The following is a 22,205-nucleotide window of genomic DNA, read 5'->3' on the forward strand; positions in this document are numbered from 1 at the left end:
GCATCCTTCCTACTCTTGGCCAGGCTTAATCCTGCCATACTCTCTAAGCCCCTTAAGTGCTGCCAGTGCCAAGGCCCAACCTGTTTCAGTAAACATTTCCAGTTTCCAGGTTTTGAAGACACCCCAGTGTCATGTTATATTCAATTATAAAGCACACACTTATATGCCAAGGAGGAGGCAAAATGGGACTGATCTTACACTAGAAGCTTTTAGGTCACTTGGCACTTTTAGGTCACTTGATCTTATTCTGAGAACATGGTAAATGACAATGGCACAAATCCCTGGGGAGCCTCACATTGTAGCAAGCAAAGTTTCTTTAAAAAGTAGGACATATATTAGTATAATTCAACCATGGGTATGTTTAGTGCAGGTAAATCATTTGGTGAGTAAGTCAATAGGTGAGTGAAGGGGCCCAAGAGATTGTTGAGCAAGTCTTAAGAGCACTTGCTGCTCTTGCAGAGGACCTGGATTTACTTCCTATGATCCACACTACAAGGCTCACAGCTGTTTGTAATCCCTCTTCTGGCATCCATGTGTACTTTCATGTACATATGTGGTGGCCATGCACACAGGCACACACAATTTACTCATAAAATAAAAAATTCTTGGAAAACGTAGTGATGGAAATACACTCTGAGTTTTCTCTTGGCTGCAGAATTATTAACCCCATGCTCGAGCCCTTCTTTCTTCAACATGACGTTGGCTAGGAAATGTCACAAGTATCCAGAAATGACTACTCATGAGAGGATTGATTATCAATGCTCGCCTAAGGAATAAGCTTGCAGGTATACTGTGGCATACTATGAGGGATCATTTAATTTGGTTTGCATGAGGGCATGCCTTTGAGGAATTGTGTCACCCGACGTGGAAAAAATTACACTAAGAGTGACAGCGCCTTTCCCTGTGCCTGTTTCCTGGACTGGACAGAAAGGAGAAAGCTAGCTGAGCATAGTTATTTGTGCTTTCAGGATTCCCGGTTGTGCTTTTGCTGCCTTAACCTCCTTAACATGAAAGACTGCATCCTTGATGCGTGACCTGAACTAAGCCCTTTCTCCCTTGAGTTGCTTTTGCCACAGCATTTTATCACAGCAACAGGATCATTGAGACACCACCTGTGTGTGCTTTATTATGGCAAAAAAAAATACAAAATAGCTTCTGTCTGGCCAAGGACAGATGGAATATTCTGGCTAACAGCACTTAAGTTTTGTGGGTTTTATCCTGTGGTCAGCATGAGAAAAATGCTAAATTTTACTTATTGAGCAATATTTACTGGTTATTTCCCACATGCAGTGTCCCACAAAGAACTAACCAGACAGGTGTGTATCTATATCCCGATTATTAAAAGTGTGGATTTGTGTTAAAATTGGGTGTCCAGCCCAGAAATTTCATGCATTCCTTCCATTTAGTATCAATTCTTATTTATACTCTGAATATTTGATTATCTACCAAGTAGAAGGAAAGTAAGAGATTTGATGATTAAAAAAATATTGACCGAAGTCCACTTGAAAATAGCATGCGGATTTATTTATGGAGGAAGTAAGCATTTTAAAATACATCATTTTAGTCTGAAAAATAGCATAACAGAGGAATGGGCCAGCTGCCTTAAGACTAGCAAGGCCAGTGATTGAGGCAAGGTAGGATCTGGAAAACTCCAGATGAGGCATGTGAACAGGGCTGCATGGGATTAGTGTGTGGTCAGGGAAACAATGGGGAAGAACTTTCTAGACACAGTAGAAAGCAAATGCACCCTGACATCCCCAGAGTAGAGTTCATCACATCCTCACATCACCTAAGGCTCTCTCGCCTCATTCTTCTCCTCGTCTTCCTTTTTATGCCTTTCCTGGCTAGGCTGGCATGCAATGAACTGGAGTGAATAACTAGTGGCAGATGTATAGTATAGCAAGGAAGGGACTTGAAAGAGAAACGGTTTACAATAGGCTTTTAAACAGAAGTAAGTCATTGTAAGAAAGTGGCTGTGGCCTTGATCGATAGCTTCTGTGGCATAGAAGAAGCTAGGTTTTGGCATGTCACTGAGGATGTCACGTTGGTAATTCAGTCTGCTTCTTATAGCACATGTCATTCCAATTAGGTGCTATGTGTTCCTTGGTAGAAGATGCATACCAGCCCCTCTTCCCCATTTCTGATAATGTCCCAGAACAAGGAAGAGCATCTTGTATCTCCCTCAGCCCTCCTGGGAAGTGTCTGGAATCACTTAGCGTCAAGGAAATTTGGCCAACATGGCAGATGGGTATGAACAACACTTCTGCTTGGCCTGAGGTTGAAAATGAGGTAGGTTGCCATCATGCTGAGCAGTGATGGGGAAAACAGAAGCCCATAGGAAGGATGCTGTGTAAGTTGCCAATACATGTGCTAAGCGAGGCAAGGATAGTACCAGAGGCCTGAGCCAGGAGCAGGAAGTGCTAAGTAGATACAAGGTTTCCTGCAGAACACTGGCAGTTGGAAGGAAGGAAGACTGTCACCAAAAAGTGCCCTTTGCTCACAATACAGGGCATTTTTTTTAAACCTTGTGCAGCTCTTTCCAAAGCTTCCGTGCTTGGAGCTATAATTGAAATTAAGACATCAAGGGATAGCAACTCAGCCATATTTCTGTTGACCAAATAAATATCACAAAACTGTTTCCAGATTCCTGGAAGACAGCATGGAGAACTGGGGCTCCAATAAACCTGGGTTCAGTCCAGCCCCCTTATGCCTTTGATTTTAGGCTAGCCATAGAACTGGCTGGTTCTCAATTTTCTAAAGTATAAAAGAGAGGGAAGAAAAGGCTAATAAATAACCTTTAAAATTGCTTTCATACTGTGATTAAAAACTTTGTGATTATGTATATATGCTCTAAAGAAATTATCAAATTTAAAATGATAAGAATATTCAGATTACCACTAGTCGAACAGCAATTAGCATAACTCATTTGGGAAGCAATTTGGCAATCTATGTCAAGAGCCTTATATTGTTTTTACACAGCTAACTATTCAGTAGTTTTCTCTGAGAAAACAAACCTGAGACCACTCTGAAATCCAGAAAGGAAAAAGGGGATATTTCTTTTATTGTTTATTTATTTATTTTTTGGTTTTACGAGACAGGGTTTCTCTGTATTGTTTTGGAGGTTGTCGGTCCAGCCCGGCCTCGAACTCACAGAGATCCGCCTGCCTCTGCCTCCTGAGTGCTGGGATTAAAGGCGTGCACCACCACTGCCTGGCTCTTTTATTATTATTTTTTAAAGTGAAAAAAATCTTAGCAATGGGTGTTGTTTAATTTACCATCCATAAAATGGATTAGTTTTTAGTCATTAAAGTGAGTATCAAAGCATGTAAATGATAATTTTTAAGTCAGTTTAACAGTAAATGGAGAAATTATTGAAGTAAATAGAGAAATATTTGTTATATTTAGTTCAGAAAAAACAAGATTCTAAGTTATGTAAAGAATATGATTTAGATTATGTAAAAAGACATAAGCAAGCTGGAGAAATATTAATTTTAAATGTTTTGGGACTATTGATTTAATTTCTTTTATCTTTGGTCTCTTCTAATATTCTATAATAAGCTTTCATTACAATAAAAATTGAAATAACTCAAGTTTATGATTATTAGTCAGCCATATATATTCAGAAGCCGTCAGAAAAATGAAAAAAACCACAATTATGTAACATCATTTGTTACATAAAGTGAAATCATGGATCACATAGTTCAGTGGTTGATGCATTACTAGAAAGAGCTCCATATCCATAATCAAAAGCTCTAGATTCAAATTTAGATTCCTCACATATCCTAGGTGTATGGTTTTGAACAGTGACTTCCAGGAGTATCCAATGGAAACAGAAATTCAATCAACATTTACCAGAAACCTGGGTGCTGCATATTTGTGATATATGCAGTACTGGTACTGTTTGAAACAAAATATGATTCACAGTAGTGAAACTTGTACACATCAGTGGGCATCACCAGTTTTCTCATGTTGACCCATGTGTGGAAGTCAGTAAGACATGGTCCCTATATAGGAAATTGCTAACCCACTACTGGGTGGGTTGACTGAAGTGTTTTATGCAGGTTAGTGAGTTGGTGGCAAATCATGACAAAAAGGCACAGTCATAGGACTGTGTTCACATTCTGAGTTCGTCTTTCACTAACTGTGTGATCAGAGAGGAGTTGTTCTTCCAATGTGTGCCTCTATTTTCGGTAGCTTTGAGTTGATACTCTATTACCTATTGTTTTTTTCCTATAGCTCAGGCTAGACTCAAACTTGCTACATAACTGGGGATGAACTTGAACTTTAGATCCTCCTGTCTCTACTACCTAAGCACTGGGACTACAGCCATAGGTGTGACATAGCTCTATTATCCTCCTTCCCAGAAGGTGTGGTTGGAGACAAGTTTTGTAAAGGGTATAACAAAGCACTAAGAATAAACCTCAAGCCCTAAAGACTCCTACCCTTGGTCTTTCATCTAGAATATAGGGTACTATTATTGGAAAGAAGTTCTTCATTTTCTGTGTGTCATGTCACCTCATCAATTTTCATTGTTGCTGTTTCCAGCCCACGGGCATATTGAATCCTTGGAACAAGGGACCACAGCTGATGAAAAATGGTTCTCTTATATACTTCGTTATGTACACTTTTCTGTCCCATGGTCTCTCTTCAGCAGGAGAACAGAGGTACTTATGAGCTGGGATAGGGAAGGTGGGATGCTAAAGTGGACTCTGGGAAATAGGATTCTCCCAAACCCTCACTGGCCAGGGACTTCTGTCACCCTCTCCAAAGGGAGGAGATGAAGGAAAAGAGCCAAATAATAAACTGCTTTCAGGGAGTGCCTGGAGTTGCAGGAATAATTGTGTTTCAGTGGCCGCAGGAGGAGGTGAAGGGAGAGGAGGAGGCGGGTGAAATAGGGAGCTTGCTTAATTATGGAACAGATGCCCAGTAGCACCTTGGGGTGAATGCATTAGGGGTGGGAGCTGTCATCTCCACTCCCCTCATATTTATTCACAGGCTTCTGTGACGCTCAGCTGGGGCTGGTTTCCTGTGGGTTTGGCCTCAGTTGGAGAGATCTGCTAGTTCAAAGCCTTCTTCCTTATTTCCAAATAGGATCTCCCTCCTGCCCTGTCACCTCCCTTTCCTACTCTGCCTCCCATTGTGATCCTGGCATATCCCCCCAGGGCTTCCTCTGATTTCAGACAGCTTGCATTGTTTGGCTCGAACAGTTTGAGAAAGGACTTTCCAAGCCTCCGACGAATAGGAAGATGAGCTTCGGGTCTCTTAGGTACTCTGCCAGCCTCCACTCTTTCCTGCGACCCCCCCAGGGCCAAGAGCCAAGAGCAGCTTGTGCTCCTGAGACCTGAGTCTCTGTCCTGCAGCCCAGACATATGCAAATCAGGAAGCAGATACAAAAAGCAGGCCCCAGTTCTGCCTTGCTTCCCAGGCATCGTGTATTTGTGCCCTGGCCACAGGGGTTTGGGACCTGAAGCAAAGGTAAAAGCCGGACTGGGATTTGGTGCTCTCTTGGAGCTCCTCTCTCCTCTTTGTTGCCCCCACTGCGTGCTCCCTGGCTAGCCAATGTTCCCATGTGGGAACCCAAGGTGGAAAGACTTGGATTCCAGCCTCTCTCTATGTCTCAAGCCTTTGCACATCCCATTCACTGCTCCAGAGGCCCCAATCCATTGTTGCTATAAAAGAAATACCTTCCCCCACAGTATTCACTCTCATCATTCACTAATTCATCCTTCCATCAGCATTTATCTTTCTGCTGATGTTTTCCTGTGGTGGTCCTTTGTCTTCCTGGGTAGGCTTTCAACTTCTGAAAAAGCCGCCGGCCTTTCAGAGTTACTTTACTTCACTTGTGTTCAAATCTACTTCTTCAGGATTCTAATGTAGACTGAAGATCAACTGAGATGTCCAGCCTCATGGACTACAGAACTAATGAATTCTTGGTTTTTGCATCAGACAGCTATTTATTTATTTGCTAGGCTACAACCTGTAAGCCATCATATTGAACTCTCTCTCTCTCTGTATGTATGTATGCATGCATGTATGTATGTATGATCAGTTTTCTTCCTTTAGGCAGGAGAAGTGGCTGAAATGGGGCTTATCTTAGAACCTATATCCTGAAATGGCTTTTGGTTCTGTGTTTGATTATTCTCCTCTCTGGCTGTGTTAAATACATTGGAAAGGACTCTGGTGGCAGGACTTGGAAATCATTGCCTTCCTATCATCAAACTGGTGACACTGGCTTGCTTGTTTACTCCAGACCTGTGCTTACCTCCTCCATCTGATCACAAGAAAAATTTAAAGCGGATTCTTCAATATTAATGGCCAAAGGGAAATTACTCACTCTATTTTTGGCTCTCTCCTTTTCTTTCCTCCCTCTCTGCCTCTTTCTCCCTCCCCGCTTCTTCCTTCTTTTGTATTGATTTCACTGATTGCCTCTCAGATGCAATCTACCAGTGAGATAAATCTCCAGACAATATTCATTTGCCTATCCTTCATCAGTTATGACTTTCTTGAATAAGGCAACTGGCTGCTTTTAGGGCAATTTGGTGCTCAGGATAGAGGTAGCCCTGCTTTCATTCTGTTGGTAACCAGGCTCCTGGGTAGCTGTTCTGAATGGCTGGCTGGCAGGGCTAATGTGTGTGCTTAGGGTACTGCAGAATTCTTCATGTCTCTGATGACTGTATTTTTCTTTTACCAGAAGCAGTGAATGTGTACACACACACACACACACACACACACACACACACACACACACACACACACACAGAGAGAGAAAGATATATATATATATATGTATATATATATATAGAGAGAGTTGGACCACTTTTGATAATCCAAGCCACTCAGAAAGCCTGTATGGCTTCTCTAATTGTCCAGCAGAAATTCTACAGAGTTGGGTTCCTAATAGGCATTTCCTAGAATTTGAAGGCTACCTGATGATTGTCCAATGTCTACTGAAATAGAAGGTTGTTTCCACTATTTTACTTCCCCACCTCTGTTAGGACCTGTTCTGTCAAGGTAAAAAAAAACTCTCTATTGTCCAGTACTAGTTATGGGATACATCCCCTCAAATTGTTGGTCAGAGGTTTCATAGAGACTCCCTCCGTCCTATGAAATTATGTAGGCTATTGTCATTGCTCCTAGTTTCCCATTAGAACTTTACTGCAAGACCCCATTGCTAAAGATGCTAACATATTGGTCAAAGGTCATGGAGAAATGAACTTGGTAGTGAGAAGGAGCTTCCTCCTTGTTGGCTAGCTCATGGTGCTGGAAGGTGCTTTGTAGTCTTCTGGGTTAAAAGCATACTGATAGCCTTACCAAACTATGAACCCTATGAATTTGAATGATGACTGAGATGGCAAGATATACTCCTAGGTGAAATAGTGGCACAAACATTATATAGTATCCAACTGCTTTCTAGTTAGATTTAAGGTTTGTGCCAAAGGAGGAAACACATGACTCATACTATAAGTCTAGCTAAAAATCCATTGCTGAGGAGCTCACAGGCCCCAGAGAGAGATGAACCCACTAGTATGTCACTAAATGGACATCATATCTACTACTTTATAGATTCATATCTTTTTACCCATAGCTTAGTGCCACTCTCAGACCACATCAGAGAAGTTTCTTTGTGAAGTAGATGGTGGTCAACATAGAAACTGAAAACTAACCAAGGTGTCAATAATAAGTGGCTGTGGAGTGTTCAGCCACAGATGGGATGTTTATATCATACTCCTCCCACAAGGCTCAGGGACAATTGCAGAAAAGCAGGCAAAAATTATAGGAGCCACAAGTTTTGGAGGACCAGAGCAAAACAGAATCTACTGCACTTTTCAGAGCTGCTATACTCATGAACTCAAACAGCTGTGGCTGCCTGGACAAGATCAAGTCAGTGAATACTCTAGCATAGACTGAGAAGGTAGGTGTTCATGAGCCCCTATACTAACAGTAGCTATGGGTGATTGATGACTTCTTCTGGAGGGACAATCAGTTTTCTTTAAGGATGTGACTCCTGATAGTTGAATACACTCCAGTGAGTAGCCTCACATCCATGGGTATGTAGACAGCAGAAACTGGAGTCTGTGGGTCATTAAATTTTAAATAATGAGGACATGGAGTTGGGGGATGTAGGAATGTGAGGGTCGATCTGGGATGAATTATGGGGAAGAGTTGAAGGTAAATATGATTGAAATACAGTTTGTGAGTTTCCCAAATGATTATTAAAAAAATAAAAATCTTCTTGCTTCATGTGTGGCTTTATGAAACTTACATTGATGCACTTAGTACAAAATTGCTGTGAAATCTCCCTGCAAAGGGCTGCATTGGCTACCTGGGCCTGTTTCTGATGAGCACATCTCTTCATGAATGCCCTGATTCTCTGAGGAGCTCCCCAAACCTCTCTACCCTTCTTCATCTGTTTAATTTAGTTTCTGTGCACTTTGAACCTTTGCCCTGGAAGACATGACATAACACCATCTATTTCTACTTAAACTGTTATTCAGGACATGTTTGAAATGTGCATTATTCATGTTTTATTCATGGGCATTATTGGAGATCAGTGCAAATCAGCTTTATTGGGCACCCTGGAGAGTGCAGCCGAGTCGTGTGCACTTATAAATTGGATGGTATCATTTCCTGAAAAGCAGTCTTGCTCTGCCTTCTGGGGGAAAAATGACAGTTTCATGGAACTGCAGAGAACAACCTTGCTTTTGAAAGAGATCACAGAGCCGTTTCATTTGACATTGGATGCACGTAGCTCAGCAGAACGCTTTGTCCAGGTTTGATTTACTTGGTTTTGAAACCTTTTCAGACCTAGACTTGGTTCAAAACCTTGTAGAAGTCATAGGAGACTTGTAGGTCTCAAAAAATAAAATAAAATCCACTCTGGTAGCCTTCAGTCTGCCTCACTTAGCGGGGCAACTCATAAGGCTTCCGATACTAGTAACAGAAGTGGACAGAGTGAAGGACTTGAGCTGGCGCAGTGGGGAATTGAGGTAACTATGGTGCCCTGATAGAGTCGTCTGTCTTTTCCCCAAGTTCTCCACCTTCTTTCCTGGAGAAGGTGATGCATACACAGGGCTGTGGGAGTTTACTGTGCCTCCTGATCTTTTGGGGCTACTTGTATTTACAAGAATACTGTGGCTCCGTCACAGGATTGTTCTGTTGTGAGTGATCAAGGCTTGTGGACCAAGGGTGAGAGACATTTGGGAACACAAGAGCTATTCCATAACCTCTTTAGATTATACTGTACACAAGGGTAGGCTTTTCGTGGTGTTTGGCTAGGGCAGGCTCCATGCCAACCTTTGCAGATCTTGAAGTTTTATGGTTTTGGTGCAAGTATTCTGCATTCCTCAGATTATGGTGGTAGAGTCAGTTTCTGGAAGTCCTTGGACAGACACATACTGGACTGACATTAAGCCACAAGCAGGCTGGATTTGAAAAGACTATTGAAGCCTTTTTTGCTCAAAGAGTCCAAATTGTCATAAAAAACCCAGCTGCTTATGCCATTGGTTAGATAGTTTATGCACCCTTATGGTAGATGCTTCTTTGGTCTTATGTATTAAAGGTCTCATGTATATTTTAAATGAAGACACATGTGTGACTCTTTATAGTGTATCTCAAATTGTCAGGACCCAGTCAACCTCAAATTCTGACTTATAAATGTATTCACTTAATTGGAGCTTGGTTTATTTTTTGTGTATCACAGCACTGTGCTAAGCACAGAGAATTAAACAGATGGGAGGCAGATTCTCAATCATGCACATGTGCATATGGGTATGTGTGTGAGAATGATCAGATAGGCATGAGTCTTGCAGGAAATTAATTCTAAAGTTACTACCAGGTAGATAGGAGAAAGTAAAATTATTATCAGAGGAAACAGTACAAGTTACTAGTCTAACACAATTGGGTGACTTCTGGGTGTACAAGCCAAAAAACCTATACACTAGTGTGGCCCTGAAGGATGACAATCACTGTAGGAAGAGGCAGTTGGTTAGTCAAGGCTGAAGTGTTTGCATAAAGGCACAGAAGCAAGAGGAGTGAGCTGTTTAGACAAATTGGAAGCAGTTCTGTGCTGAGGAAGATGATGGAGGCAGGGATTCTGAGAGAAGAGAAGGTTGGAGGAGGGTGTGAAATTGGGACAGACATTGCTCAGAGCTTGAGATGTCTTCATGGAAGAGATGGGATTGCTGCAGATTTTAAGCAGGATTGTGTGTTGTAATTAAAAACAAAACAAAACAAAACAATACCAAAAACAAGTACATGAGAGAAAGACTCCATGTGACAGGGTTTAAGCAGAGGGGATTTATCAGGGAAAGGGGAAGGGGGAGAACGGTCTCAGGGACAGGAACAGCAGGAGAGAGAGAGAGAGAGACAGAGACAGAGAGACAGAGAGAGACAGAGAGACAGAGAGACAGAGAGAGACAGAGACAGAGAGTGAGACAGAGACAGAGAGAGACAGAGAGACAGAGACAGAGACAGACAGAGACAGACAGAGACAGAGGAAGCATGGGAGGGGACAGGGCCTTTTTAACAGGGAACACAGTGAATAGGCATAGGCGGTGCTCTTAGTGGCTGCAGCTGAGACATATCCTATCAGAACCCCAAGGGCAGTCCAGTACAGGTGCCTAAATACTACCACTGTCCATATCTGAATGGCCACTGTGAAGACAGTGGAGGCTGGATCAGAGGAGAGTGAGATGAGAGCTGGGAAGGTCAAATACAGTACTGTTACCAGAGTTCAGCTGAGTGAGGACCCTCACAGACACTGGCAGCGGTGGGGGAGATGGAGCGGATGTACAGTGGCTGAGAAGGAGGTACTGGCAGATCTAATCAGTGGCTAGGTGTAGGGCAGGCAGAATATAGTTATAGTGTGGGTGACTTCATGACAGGTTATCTGAAGGTAATGAACCCAAGAAATAAAGAATCCCAAGGTGGAAGAAGACATATCACCTCATGGAACAACATAGAGGCAGACTGAGCTTGTATTAATGGAAATAAATTATTTAAAATGTAAACCAAATAACATGCAACTGCGGTTGGCAACCCACGGCTCTATGGAACAGTCAGCCCTTGTTTATTATCAATCTTTGTCCATGAGGACACAAGGACCTTGCTTCATAGGAAAGTGACCATGAGTCATGATCAAGGTTAAAATATCCCATAATATTCCGTAAAACAGAGGGAGAGTGAACTATGGCATCTGATTTTGAATTTATCCCAATGCTGCATGCTGCCCACTTTGGAAACAAAATGTGGTCATCAATAGATTTAGACTCTTTGAGACAAAACATTCAGGAAAAGCAGAAAAGTGGAGCTTTCTGGGCATTGAGAAAATGTTATCATTTGATGTCTAAGATTACCAAATGAAAGTCTTCAATTCTATCTACTATGGTAAGAATATTAAACTAATTCCTTTTGCATAGTATAAAACATATGGTTATATCAGTTGTAAAATATATTTCTGCAATAAAATTTAAACAAGATCCATAAATAACAATCCCCAATCAGTTAAGTTTAGTCTTAAGTCTTGTCTCCATGTCAAGGGTAGAGAACCATTCTTTACCATTCTTCAAGAGTCTCTTTTCTTGCTGTTCTGCGGCCAGTCCTCCATCTCTTTTTGTTCAGACCATTGCCATGGCATCTTGTTTCCTTTGCTGCTCACTGTTTTTTATGTGGACCAGTATTTTCCAAGGGCTGAGAGTAAGGGAGTGACTGACTCCAAAGGGACAGTGCATGTCTGGGAGTGACAGAATTGTTTTTTTTTCCTGTGCCATTTGTGGTGGTGCCAAATCTATCACTCTGTACCTTTGTTAGCATTCAAAGAACTATGTGCTGAACAGTGCATTTTACTGTTGCTAAAATACATTTAGAAACTGTACACCAAAGAGAATACTGCCTAATACATATAGGAATTTAATAAATGCCATACTGTAAGATTAAGAAACAATTTTTAGATTTTAGGAAATGAGTGAGGTGTTTACCAAAGGCAAAAATTATTTGCTTAAGGACTATTATTTGAACAAAATAGTTTCTTTATGTTTTATAGGGATATTATACTGTCTCTTTAAAACAATCTAGGTAAATCATGGAACCAAAGTTCCTAAATACTAATTCTTTAAATAATTCAAAATGAAATAAATGTTTTATTTGTTTAAAAAGATCTGAAGTCCAAAGAGTTACACTTCCATTGTGACTACGGGTGCATTAAATTGCAACATGTACATAACAGAAATATAATACAATTGCTGAGCCTGGCTTGTGTTGGGCATTGTTGTGTTCATTCATGAGTTCTAATAAGAATTCCTTGTGGAAGGCAACACTATATCCAGCGAGTCCCAGATGGAAGTGACTTAGAGCATACAGTGCTAGTTAGAGGCCATGAGGACCTGTTTTGAGTCTGTCTTACACAGGCAATGACTCCCCACAGACACGTAGTCCTGGCTGTGCACATGGAAGATTGCCAACAATCTAGTCCACAATGAGAGGGCCTCTGTCTGAGCAGCATGCAGCCCTCTCAGGCACGGCTTCTGTCTAGAGCTGGATTGTAACCCCAAGGCTTCTGCCCCATTGGTGACCTCAGTTTTGTCGCTGTAGTGAGGAAAATCTCTCTCTTTGCAAAGTCACCAAGGTACTGCCCAAAATGTGAGTCACATCTTTTTCAACTGCAGTGCCAGCACAAAAACAAGCAGCCACTTCAGGGCGGTTCTGTCAGGAAGATAAATGCTGTCTCATTGATCCCCTCACCAAGGAGCTTGTCAGGACGGCAGCTGCTAGCCCGAAACACTTTGAAGACTGAGCCCAGGAGTCCAGTCCCAGCCCTTTCTGCTGTCTTGACTAGCAATTCAAACTAACCCGACACGTTTGAATCCCTGTCACAGTCTAGGATAGAAAGTAAAATGAATGAACGACAACTTTCCAGGGAGGTCTGCAGCATGCTGCCAGTACCAGGGTAGAGCATGGCAGACACTCTCTGTCAGAAGATTTTCAGTGCTGGCTCAGGATTTACCCAGGTCCAAATACACTCTGAGGGCAATGGGAAATCTTGAAGGCCAAAGACACAAGAAAAGACAAGGGTGTAAGGTCTACTTGTTGCAGGAAATAGAGCAAGGGGGACTGCTTTATGAACAAGTGTGGACTTCTTTATGAATGTGTGAGTGAGCGTGGACTGCTTTACGAGTGTGTGTATATATACATGTGTCTACCTCGAGGTTTTCCTTTTTGCTGTGTCCTCTAACTTCATCCCATCTGCTTTGTTACCAGTTATTCCTGGGCCCCTGCATTCTCTCACCTGGTGCTCCTGAGTTCTAAGATGATTAGGCACAGGCAATCCCCTCAACTTACCATGCACCAGGAAGTGGCACAGAGTCAAGGGTAAGATGCGGGTAGAGATGATATTCAGCCTCAGCATTCACCTTTCCCTCTTTGGAGGAAGCTTGTGCAGTGGTGAAACTGTCCACCAGGTGGCACTCACAGTTTAGCTTCCTCTTCATTTGTACCGTGGAGAAAATTGCCCCAGTACCACTGTGGGAGAGCTCATAATTTATACTTGCCACATACTGCACTGATTTCACATATTGTCAAATTTGGGGTTCCATTGCTTGCTTTTATAATTACAACTTACTTTTTCCTCCCTCTGGGACCTTGACGAGTAATAACATAAGAAGATAGGTACAACTTGAACCTGGAAGGTCCTTTCAATTCGCATACTGATGGTTACTTAAGGGGTAAATTTTAAGACAGGCTCAGTGGTTCATGACTTTTATCCCCAGAGGTAAGTTCTGCTGTTTTATCATGTTCATTTTTCCTCATTTCTTTCCTCTCCATCCCCTCCCTGTTCCTCTAGATGGTTAGAAAAATGGGCTCTGCGGATGCTTACAGAACCCATTATATGATCAGCTTTCCAGGTTCATTCCATAGTGGCTATGGAGTGGATCAATCCCCCCAAATACTTATCTAACCCTGAAACACACAGGTCAAAATCCAAAGGAAAAGAGCTGGTGATGATTTGTATTTGAGGTGGACATTAGAATGTGTGTGACTGAGATGTTGACTTGATTATCTATGGAGGGTTCCTTGGGGAAAGCTGTGTGGAGGGCTGAGCAGACAAAGGTTGTTGGAAGTCCCATAGTGATACTATTGGTTATCATTATTCTATTCTATCTTTACTCTAGTTTACAACCAGGATATGAGAAATTATTCCTGCCCTTCAAGAATCAAGTCTACCTTGGCAAGGTAAGAAACTTAATCAAGTAACGCACAAGTTAATTATTGTATGTAATTCATGTCAATAAATTTTCTCCAAGATGTCCTCAGAAACTCTTTCTCTGGGTCCTGATGGGTTGTGGGTTGGAAAGTTTTCAGGGAAGAATGGTCTAGGTCAGGCTTTCACCAGAAAAAAGATGAGAGGCCATACTGGGCAGCCATGAAGAATCATGCTGTGGAGACATGGGTATGGGTATGTAAAACCACAAAGAGCTGGGGCTCAGCTTGGATAACCCCTCAATATTAGGTAGTTCATTTCAAATTCTACTTCACAAAAGGACCAAATCACAGTGAAATTCTAATTTTTTACTTTATGGAGTGATGGTGTCCCAGAAGCCCAGGGAAATGATGAATCTTCAAAGCAGCATTTATTTCCATTCTTATTAACTACTGAGAGTGACCTCATTCATTCAACACATATTTATGGAGTATGTTCACTATTCTGGATGTTTTGTGGGGAACTAAGATATATCAGGCAGAATTATTCTCTCTGGAGCCTTTATGCTGGGAAAGAAGGCAAGAAATGTGAATGTAAGTATGCTGTCAGGGAGCAAGACAAAGACTCTAAGGTAAGTACCGAAAAAATATTACAGGAGTCCAGGGCAAGAGAAAAGTTATTTCCAGCTGGGGTTCAATGGTGAGATGTGTTTATGTAAAGGGACACGGGAAGAAGGCATTTATCATGGAGTAAGTGGCAGGTGTGAACTAGGAGGGTGGCAAGAAAAGACCAGTCTAGAGCAGATCTTGGGAAATGAACAATGGAAGAAGAGTTAGCATGCTGGTTCTGGTGGCTGAGAGGCCTCCCAAGGAGATCAAAGAGGCCAAGTTCAGAGGATCTTGCATATTCTGAGTAGATGAACAAATGGATTTCAGGAAAGATTTATATTCCAGAAGATAAGCATATAACCTCAACATGTATGATGGGTCTTGCTGGGAGAGAGAAGGAACATGGAGGTTACTTACTGAAATGAATATGGCTTTTAAAATTGACTCTTTTCTTTTTGCCATCATTATCAAAATTACCACTACTATCAACCACACATACACACACAAAAACAAAAGAACCAAGTCAATGAAAAATTCCCTTTTAGATAAAATCAGGAGATTCTCCTCCCCTCCCCCTCTCTCTCCTTCCCTCCTCTCTATATAGTGCATATTTAAGTCTGATTATTTTAATTGTATGTCTGTATGTGCATCAGGGCATTAGGTATGAGCTTGTAGAAGTCAGCAGCTTTCGATCCCCTCGAGCTGTAGTTACAGGCAGTTACAGCTGCTGGAATTGGATGCTAAAAAGTAGACTCAGGTCCTCTGGAAGAGCAGTAACTGCTTTTAACTGCTGAGCTGAGCCATCTCTCCAGCCCCTTAGTGGTTACCCAAAGTAGTGGAGAATAGAAGGAGAATAGAAGAAATGATGCATGAAGAAGTGAACAGCAGGAAGAGGGCAGCTATTTCAGAAATTTCCAGTTTTTCCCAGAGGTGAGGGATTGACCTAGAAATGCAGAAACTACATCCTGTAGTTACAGTAGTGGGGTATGGGAATTGGGCTGGGCAGAGAGGCTGGCATACATCACAGGTGCATTGCAGGGCTGCTTTATGCAATGGTTGGTAGAAAGAACCAGCAGAGACTGATAGGGAAGTCCTGTGTATATGTCAATAAAGCACTGTTGGCCAATAGGGAAGCAAGATAGGTGGGACTAGGAGTCCAGGAGGACTCTGGGAAGGAGAAACACAGAGAGTCATGATGTAGCTGCCATAGGGGTAAGAAGTCTGGACCCTTTCTCCGGTAAGAGAAATACTTAGATTAACAATTATAGAGTAAATACTTAAGTCAGAGATAGCCAGTAGGAAACAAGCAAGGCCAACAGCTTCACAATTAATACAGTGTCTTGTGTATTATTTGGGGACAGCAATTGTGGCAGGGCCCAGGTGGATGGCAAGTTGTTCTCTACAAGAGACTTCAGAAGGAATTGCACTCCTGAACCACAGTTTCTGTAGTAAGGTGTTGGTGATTATGTTGTAGATATCTGCTAGAGACACTACCACTAATAAAAAGACTTCCTGAAAATAACTGGTCAGTAATTTAAAGAATAGCCAAGTAAGTAAAGGTTGAACATAAGATAAATCAATACAATTTCCTTAAGAATAAAAGCAAAAGAGCATTAAACATTTTCCAACAAATGACTGTCTTTCACTGCAGGGATATTTCAACAAAGCACAGTGTTGTGATCAAATATTTCACTGTCAGTTGAAAGAAAAACACACCAAAGAGTCATCTGTGTCAATAAAAAATTGCAAAGGAAAATTTAAGAAGAACTCAAGGAAGAGATAGCAAGAAAATGTGGGAAGACAAGATAGGAAAGGGCTGGTCACAGAGAAGGATAAATCACCCAACTATCAAAGAAAGGAAGAAAAATGTAAGAAGCACAATGAGGAGTATACTATGCTTTGGAAAAACAGAGAATAAGAGAAATTTACAATAAAATATGTACTGTCTTATACAGAACACTACAGTGTGAAAAGTAAAAACTTCAGTATTTGCACTTTTTAATTTTAAGGTATACTTTAAGTTGAAAATATATAAAATGGAAATGAAATATTTAAAACATGAAATTAAGTAAAATTTTACTTGAATACAAATGACTTACACACCTGTGTGAAACATTAAACCTGTGGAAAAAAAAACACTGACCTAGGCTGGTCTACGTGGAGATACCATGAAGCAAATTTATAAGATGTAAGGATTTCTCCCATGTTTTTTACACTGTCAGGCAGAAGTTGAAGCTCATTTCAATTCCTCTACAGCATAGGTCCATGTTATCCCTAATGACACAGCTTTCAACACTCAAAGAAAAAATGGCAAATCAATAATTTTATTTGCAGTCAAATACAATAGCCAAGTAGTAACTTAATGAATATGCACAAAACTCCTGGGGAAAATAGCTTTTTTAAACAAAAGATATATTTATGTGTTTCATGTATATGAGTGTTTTGTCTGCAGTGCATTTTCACACCAGAATCGGGCATTGGATCCAATGGGCTGCAGTTATAGATGGTGTGAGACACTAAAGCGGTTGCTGGGAATTGAACTCAGGACCTGTAGGAGAGCAGCCAGGGCTCTTCACTTGTGAGTACCCACCCCATTTGCTCCCAGACCTAAGGAAACAATTGTTTTTTATGATCTCTTTCTAAGGAATCTTCTACAGAATAAATTTGTTGGCCAAAAGATGAGTAGAATGATTTCAGTAGGAGTCAGAGACTCATGTGACTCTCACCAGTAGAAACAAAGCACACATTTGCAGATTAAAGCACAGCATTGGCATGTTCCCTCTGTTCTGACAGTATAAGAAGCTATAAATAATAACAACTAAGAGGAAATTGGCAAGAATGTAGGCAGCAGAACAGTTTTGCCAAGAGTCTCCTTAAATATTGACCAGTGGCCATCCTTTAAATCTGACAGTGTGGCAAGAATTGGTCAACTTAAATGTAGGAAGGCAAACACTAAATATGGTCATCTCCTTCTTTCCCCATCTTGTCTCCTTCCCTTTCCTTCCTTCTTCTCTCCTCCCCCTCCTCTGCCTCCTTCAAGTCTGAAAACTAAAGCAGGGCTATGAGCTTGCTGAGCTAGTGAGCTGCCCTTTGTCACTGCTTTAAACCTCCAGCTGAACAACTAGCCAGCCCGCTAAAGACACTAGTTACTAAAGATAGGTGCCCCAGACAGATGAAATGTTTCAATTTTATCTCTACTTAGAATTAGGAATTCCTATGCACTGGGTAATAACATAGAGGATGTTCAAGAGTTACACACAATTGGAAAAATCCAAATAAAAAAAACCCACATGCAAAAGAAGTAGGACATAAAAATAAAATGTAGATCCAAGACATGCTTCTTGTATTAATTAAAGTAAATGAACTTAGTTCACTTGGAAAACAGAAGAAATTTCTGAGAGGATAAAAAATATATATATGGTATGTGAACAAAGTAATTCAATAAATTAAAATAATAGGCTAGCCATTCTATCCGAAAGAAGGCAAATCTCTTAAACCATACCAGTGACATGGCTTCCATGTTCATTAAACATCAATAACAAAAGATGAATGAAACATGTAGCATAAGACTGCAAGCCATTGCTTCCCTTTTCTATGTCTCTCTTTTTCAGATGTTTGTGTATGTGTGCGGTGTGACTGCATGTATATACCCATGTTTACATGAGTGTAGAAGCCCATGTATGTCCATCTGTATATCCTGTGATCTTTCTTTTTTTTCCCTAGGACAAAATGTATTTTTTTATTATTTATTCTTAAGTTTAAATTTAGATTAGAAACAAAGTTGCTTCACAAGTCAGATCCAGGTCCCTCTCCCTTTCCCTCCCCTCCTCCTGTGCCCTCTCCCAACCCTCCCTTAATCCCCTCATTTCCCCAGGGAGGATGAGGCCCTCCTTGGGGGTGTCCATAGTCTGCCATTGCAACCAGGGCAGGGCCTAGACCCTCCCCCAAGAGTTCAGGGTGAGAATGCATCTCACATTGTTGGATGGGAGTCCAAAGTCCATGTATATGAGTACTGATCTACTGCCCAAGGCTCAATAGATTACCTAGGCCTACTCACTGGCACCCACATTCAGGGGGTCTTGATCAGTCCCATGCTGGATTCCCAGGCTGATGCCTGGGGTTCAAGAGTTAACCTTTATCAGGTCAGCTGTTTCTGGGGGTTAAACCAGCCCAGTCTTAATCCCTTTGGTCATCAGTTCTCCCTCTCTGTCACTGGATTTCCAGAGTTCAGTGCTTAGCCATGGGAGTCTGCCTCTGCTTCCATCAGCAACTGAATGAAGGTTCTGTTTCCCAGACTCTCTGGCCAAGGGATTGTAGGCTGGCACTTCCCAGATCTCTGTCTAAAATCCATATATGAGAGAGTACATGCCATGTTTCTCTTTTTGTGACTATGTTACCTCACTCAGGATGGTTTCTTCTAGTGTCATCCATTTGCCTGCAAATCTCAGGATTCCATTGTTTTTTTCTGCTGAATAGTACTCCATTGTGTAAATATACCACATTTTCTCTATCCACTCTTTGGTTGAGGGGCATCTAGGTTGCTTCCAAGTTCTGGCTAGTACAAATAATGCTGCTATGAACATAGTGGAACAGATATCCTTGCTTTATCAATGGGCATCTTTTGGATATATGCCTAAGAGTAGAGTTGCTGGGTCTTGTGGTAGTTTTATTACCATTTTTCTGAGGAATCTCCATACTGATTTCCAAAGTGGCTGAACATGTTGGCACTCCCACCAGCAATGGAAGAGTGTTCCCCTTTCACCTCATCCTCTCCAGCATAAATTGTCCTTGGTGTTTTTGATTTTAGCCATTCTGACAGGAGTGAGATGGTATCTCAGAGTTGTTTTGATTTGCATTTCCCAGATGGCTAAGGATGTTGAGCACTTTCTCAAGTGCCTCTCAGCCATTTTAGACTCCTCTATTGAAAATTCTCCATTTAATTCTGCAACCCACTTTTTAATTGGATCCTTTGGTGTTTTGGAGACTTGCTTCTTGAGTTCTTTGTAAATTTTGGAGTTCAACCCTCTGTCAGATGTGGGGTTAGGGAATATTTTTTCCCATTCTGTGGGCTGCCTTTTTGTCTTGCTGACTGTGTCCTTTGTCTTACAGAAGCTTCTCAGTTTCAGGAGATCCCATTTATTAATTGTTTATCTCACTGTCTGTGCTACTGGTGTTATGTTCAGGAAGCTGTCTCCTGTACCAATTTGTTCAAGGGTACCACCCACTTTCTCTTCTAAGAGGTTCAGTGTGGCTGGATTTATGTTGAAGTCTTTGATCCATTTGGACTTAAGTTTTGTACATGGCGATAAACATGGATCGATCCACATTCTTCTCCATGCCAGCCTCCAGTTATGCCGGCACCATTTATGAAGATGCTTTCTTTATTCCATTGTATATTTTTAGCTTCTTTGTCAAAGATCAGATGTACATACATGTGTGGATTAATATCCAGGCTTTCAATTTGATTCCATTGGTCTACCTGTCTATTTTTTGTGCCAATACCAATCTGTTTTCAGGACTATAGCTCTATAATAGAGCTTGAGGTCAGGGATGGTGATGCCTCCGGATGTTGCCTTGTTGAACAGGGTTGTTTTGGCTATCCTGGGTCTTTTGTTTTTCCATACAAAATTGATTATTGTTCTTTCAAGGTCTGTGAAGAATTGTGCTGGGATTTTAATGGGGATTGCATTGAGTCTGTAGATTGCTTTTGGCAGGATTGCCATTTTTACTACATTGATCCTTCCTATCCAAGAGTATGGGAGATCTTTCCAGTTTCTGAGGGCTTCTTTAATTTCTTTCTTTAAAGATTCAAAGTTCTTGTGATACAGGTCTTTCACTTGTTTGGTTAGCGTTACCCCAAGGTATTTTATGTAGTTTGTGGCAATTGTAAAGGGTGATGTTTCTCTGATTTCTCTTTCAGCCCTTTTATCATCTGTATATAGTAGGGCTACTGATTTTCTTGAGTTGATCTTGTAGCCTGCCACTTTGCTGAAGGTGTTAATTAGCTGTAAGCGTTCCCTGGTAGAGTTCTTTGGGTCATTGATGCAAACTATCATATCATCTGCAAACAGTGAAAGTTTGACCTCTTCCTTCCCAATTTGTATCCCCTTGATCCCCCTTTGTTGTCATATGGCAATAGCTAGAACTTCAAGTACCATGTTGAAAAGGTATGGAGAGAGTGGACAGCCTTGTTTTGTTCCTGATTTTAGAGGAATTGCGTTGAGTTTCTGTCCATTTATTTTGATGTTGGCTATTGGTTTACTGTATATAGCTTTTATTATGTTTAAGTATGTCCCTGTTATCCCAGATCTCTCCAAGACCTTTATCATGAAGGGGTGTTGGATTTTGTCAAAGGCTTTTTTTAGCATCTAGTGAGATGATCATGTGATTTTTGTTTTTCAGCTTGTTTATATGGTGGATTATGTTGATGGGTTTTCGTATGTTGAACCATCCCTGCATTCCTGGGATAAGACCTACTTGATTGTGGTGAATGATTGTTTTGATGTGTTCTTGGATCTGATTTACCAGTATTTTATTGAGTATTTTTGCATCAATATTCATGAGGGATATTGGTCTGAAGTTCTCTTTCTTAGTTATGTCTTTGTGTGGCTTGGGGATCAAGGTTATTGAAGCCTTATAGAAAGAGTTTGGGAAAGACCCTTCTGCTTCTATTGTGTGGAATACTTTGAGAAGAATTGGTATAAGCTGTTCTTTGAATTTGTGGTAGAATTCTGCACTGAGGCCATCTGGACCTGGACTTTTTTTGGTTGGGAGACTTTTGATGACTGCTTCTATTTCCATAGGGGTTATAGGTCTATTTAAATTGCTTATCTGTTCTTGATTTAGTTTTGGCAAGTGATAGCTGTGCAGGAAGTCATCCATTTTCTTTAAATGTTCTAATTTTGTGGAGTACAGGTTTTCAAAGTATGACCTGAAGATTCTCTGGATTTCCTCAGAGTCTGTTGTTATGTCCCCCTTTTCATTTTTGATTTTGTTAATTTGCATGTTCACTCTCTGCTGTTTGGTAAGTTTGGACAAAGGTTTGTCTATCTTGTTGATTTTCTCAAAGAACCAACTCTTTGTTGCATTGCTTCTTTGTATTGTTTTCCTAGTTTCTACTTTATTGATTTCAGCCCTCAATTTGATTATTTCCTGGCGTCTACTTCTCCTGTGGGAGTTTGCTTCTTTGTGTTCTAGAGCTTTCAGCTGTCTTGTTAACTCTCTAGTATAACTATTCTCCAGTTACTTCATGTGGGCACTTAGTGCTATGAACTTTCCCTGTAGCACTGCTTTGAAAGTGTCCCATAGATTTGGGTATGATGCGTCTTCATTCTCATTGAATTCTAGGAAGTCTTTAATTTCTTTTTTATTTCTTCTTTGACCCGGGGATGGTGCCGTTGTGC

This window comes from Mesocricetus auratus, unplaced genomic scaffold, assembly GCF_017639785.1.
Source record: "Mesocricetus auratus isolate SY011 unplaced genomic scaffold, BCM_Maur_2.0 Super-Scaffold_6730, whole genome shotgun sequence".
Taxonomy (NCBI): domain Eukaryota; kingdom Metazoa; phylum Chordata; class Mammalia; order Rodentia; family Cricetidae; genus Mesocricetus; species Mesocricetus auratus.